This window comes from Solanum dulcamara, chromosome 12 (assembly GCF_947179165.1).
Source record: "Solanum dulcamara chromosome 12, daSolDulc1.2, whole genome shotgun sequence".
Classification (NCBI taxonomy): domain Eukaryota; kingdom Viridiplantae; phylum Streptophyta; class Magnoliopsida; order Solanales; family Solanaceae; genus Solanum; species Solanum dulcamara.
This window is the reverse complement of record NC_077248.1, coordinates 43,225,091-43,229,527: the sequence shown is the minus strand read 5'-3', so window position 1 is coordinate 43,229,527 and position 4,437 is coordinate 43,225,091. Positions and strand designations below refer to the sequence as shown.

The following is a 4,437-nucleotide window of genomic DNA, read 5'->3' as shown; positions in this document are numbered from 1 at the left end:
AAAGTCCTATGGCGAAATCAATTTGTTGAAGAGGCTACATGGGAAGCTGAAGAAGATATGAAGGCTAACTATCCTCATCTATTTATGCCTTCTGATGACGATATTCAAGGTAATATTCCTTACTTCTACCTTTGAGTCGATGTTTATTCTTAAGTTTGAGTCATTAACCATTTGAGTATCGGAGTTGATGTATTGATGATATTCATTCTTTATGTCTCCTATTTTCATCTTCATTCGAGGACGAATGATCCCAAGGGGGAGATATTGTAACAACTCCTAAAATGTTGTATGTCGGTATTTCAATTCTCGACAAAAATAATACAGCCTCTGTATTTTGGGCATAACTTTTCATAGGTTGGTCCAAATTAGGTGATTCAAATTTCTGGGTAATCACAACATCCTTACCTACAACTTTCATGAGAACATAACTTCAAATTCGGAGTATAAGTAGGTCAAATAAATTAATCTTTGCAAGATATAGTGCTGTGACGGAATTGAGTGTTGATAGAAGAAAATTCATATCTCACTGTAGGTTGCTCCAAATTGGTTGATTCTTGAACGATATGAAACTAGACTTCCATATCTACAATTCTTATGAAGAAACCAAATCCTAATAAGGAATTTATCTTATTCAAACGTAGCTTCGAAAATGAGTATTCTGTTAAAAAGAACTCATCTTACCTACCATGGAAACATCTAGATGCATTTGACATCATGCATGACATAAATTGTCCTCCATTTAACATCATCCATGACATCAATATATTTCATTAAATTTCCAAATTTTTCTTTATAATTATTTTATTTATTGTTAGGTCCCTCTTTCCCACCTATAAATACCCACCTTATTTCCTCATTTTATTCATCAAGCTTTCCTAAGCATTTCTTCTCTCTATATACTTCTTCTCAAATATAGTTTTAGTATTAGTAGTATAAAAATACTACTCCGGTTATTATTATACTCCGGGTAGTACACAAAACGCTCCGGCGAGAAGAAAAGGCTAGGGATCCAAGAGTATTTCAATTCGGAGTAAACCTTCGGATTTAAGGTATGTAAGGCTTTCATAGCATTGGATTGAGTTCGTCCATGCGCCCAATATTTAAATTTATTATAATTGAGTTATAGTTGAGTTTTATTCAAATCTTGAATTCTAGATGAATTAATTCTTCTTCTATTGAGTTTGATATATTTATGCATTAATATTATTATTATTGTTATCTCTCATATTATTGGAATTATTGTTCATGGCTACTTTCCCATGAATTCTAATTGATTTGATGTTCATGAATATTTTTACATATGTTTTGAGTAAAGATGTTGGCTTTTTATTATTTTTATTGATAAAAAGAGAGTTATATGAATTAATACTATATATGTATTTTATTGAGTTTTGAAAGAGTAAAAGAGTTGAATTTGAATGAATTTGAGAAAAATGATATTTTGAGCAAGATGTTTTGATGAGATGTAAATGATGTTTTTGGAAGTATAATGATTGATGAACATGAAATGAGATGAGTTTGATAATTTAAATTAAAGTCCAATGAGACTAGATGATGAGTTTAATATGAGCACATATTTTGGGAGTAGTATTGAGCACCGAGTTGGGTAAGAGTTTAATTGACTCAAACCCCAGAACTACGTAGCCAGCGTAGGATGGAGGCTATGCCTCTTAAGTCCCAAAAAGAGGACTTTGATGAATGGATCCAAGATGGTGATGTCCTTTACCCTGGCAAGGTATTGGATGGATGTGGCAACGACATCGCTTCGTTGTATCATCGCTAGCTCATAAGTGATGGTTGTCGGTTAGAGAAACTCCCAACTGAGTAAGCATTGCTTATTACTATTATTTTTATTATTATATTTTAAACTTGTATTACATATTCATGTTGAGATGATGTTGAGTTCTGAGCTGAGTTTTCTTGAGAGGAGTTTCTTGATATCTGTCCTTACCTTCCTGCCATTTTACATACTCGTACATTCCACGTACTGACGTCATTCGACCTGCATCGTTTTATGATGCAGATACAGGTGTTATAGATCCTCAACAGGCGCATCGTTGAAGATCATTTCTTTTCAGCTATTTGGTGAGTCCTTCTTGTATTCGAAGGAACTCCATATCCTTTTATTATTGTTAAGTGTGATGTTTCTTTTGAGGTAGCCATGGACATGTCATTGGCACCATCTAAGAGTATTAGAGGCTTCATAGACAGAGTCTGATGATGTAATCGAAGTAGTTCTCCTTAGAAACTACTTCTTCTAAGAATTATCTATTTTTCCTTTGATTATGACAATCCCACATTAGTATTATTAAGTCTTCCGCCGATGAACAAATGAGTAATGAGACCAAGTGGTTCTCTCGGAAGCCAGAGATGGTTTCTGAGTGCCGGCCACGCCTAGGGTACCCTCTCGGGGCGTGACATAAATATTTTATAATATCTTATTGGTTCCAAAAATTGATAATTGTTCTATTAAGTTTCAAAGTACAATGTGGATTTAAATATATATGATCTAACAAAAGAGGTATTGGGGCGCTATGTATATCAGAGGAGAATTTCTACCGTAGAAAATAATTAGATAAGGAGGTAAATACTGCTAATTTCAAGTTTTAGGTAGGTCGAATAAAAAAAGAATAAAATGATAAAGTGTAACATGTGTACGATGAATTTTGATTGTATTTTTTTGTAATTTTCTCTTGAATATTAATTTTATGATCCGAATGCAAAAGAAATCATTTTATGTGAACCAATTTAGAGGCACATATTAGAAGAATACAAATAGATGGCAAAATAATCAATAAAAACTTGTGTTAACACAAAATCAAGTGACATTTACATTTCACCCTCATATGAAATAAAATTTGTAATCTTGAAAATAAGTTAAAGTATTAAAAGACTACACCATAAGTATTAATTAATTAAGCTCAATACAACAACAACAACAACAACAACCTAGTGAAATCCCACAACATGGGATCTGGGGAGGGTAGAATGTACGCAGACCTTACTCCTACCAAGGTAGAACGACTGTTTCCTGGAGACCCTCGGCTCAGTAAAAGCATAAATGCATAAAAAAAAGGTTAGATAAGAATAGGAAATTAAAAGCTTTATGAGAAAAACAACAAACAAATAACGAATAGATAATAAATAAATACAAATAACAAATAACGATTAAATAAATAATGATAGCGTCACAGGTTCAATAGAGTAATCAAAGCATAGAAAGTAATAAATAATAACATAAATAACAGAAATCAGAATTCACAGCGCAAGAGATCGTAATGCACTACTACGCCAATGAATAGAGAAGAATAACGAGACTATGAACTAGCATTCTACCCTAATGTGGGTCCTCCACACCCTCCTATCTAAGGTCATGTCCTCCGTAAGCTGTAACTGTGCCATGTCCTGTCTAATCACCTCTCCCCAATACTTTTTCGGCCTACCCCTACCTTTTCTGTAACCATCCATGGCCAGCCTCTCACACCTCCGTACTGGGGCATCTGTGTCTCTCCTCTTCACATGTCCATACCATCTCAGTCGCATTTCCCGCATCTTGTCTTCCACCGAGGCCACTCTTACCTTGTCCCGAATAGCCTCATTTCTAATCCTGTCGCTCCTGGTGTGCCCACACATCCATCTCAGCATTCTCATCTCAGCAACTTTCATCTTTTGAATGTGAGAAGTCTTAATTGGCCAACACTCCACCCCATACAGCATAGCCGGTCTAACCACCACTTTGTAGAACTTGCCCTTAAGTTTTGGTGGCACATTCTTGTCACACAGCACTCCGAAAGCGAGCCTCCATTTCATCCACCCTACCCCAATACGATGTGTGACATCATCGTCAATCTCCCCGCTGCCTTGCATGATAGACCCAAGATACTTGCAACTACTTCTCTTTTGGATGGCCTGAGCACCAAGCCTAACTTCAACGCCAACCTCCTGAGGTGTCTCACTGAACTTGCACTCTAAATACTCTGTCTTTGTCCTACTCAACTTAAACCCTTTAGACTTCAAGGTATGTCTCCAATCCTCCAGCTTAGCATTAACTCCGCGGCGAGTCTCATCGATCAGGACTATGTCATCCGCGAAAAGCATACACCATGGCACCGCATCTTGAATTTGTCGCGTCAATCCATCTATCACTAAGGCAAATAAAAAAGGACTAAGAGCTGATCCTTGATGCAACCCCATCACCACTGGAAAGTTCTCTGAGTCCCCTCCTACTGTCCTTACCCTGGTTTTGGCTCCCTCGTACATGTACTTGATCACCCTAATGTATGCCACAGGTACACCTTTAGCCTCCAAACATGTCCATAGTATTTCGCTTGGGACTTTATCATAAGCCTTTTCTAGGTCGATGAATACCATATGCAAGTCCCTCTTCCTCTCCCTATGCTGCTCCACCAGTCTCCTCATAAGATGGATGGCTTCTGT

The 4,437-nt window shown here is 36.5% G+C and overlaps 1 long non-coding RNA gene across 1 annotated transcript; it reads left to right on the top strand.

Annotated features, from left to right (window-relative positions):
* The first annotated feature begins 891 nt into the window (after positions 1-891).
* Positions 892-2,305, top strand: LOC129875505 (uncharacterized). The gene is made up of 2 exons (XR_008763207.1): positions 892-1,049; positions 2,024-2,305. It is a non-coding gene; the product is annotated as an uncharacterized LOC129875505 (long non-coding RNA).
* The last annotated feature ends 2,132 nt before the right edge of the window (positions 2,306-4,437 follow it).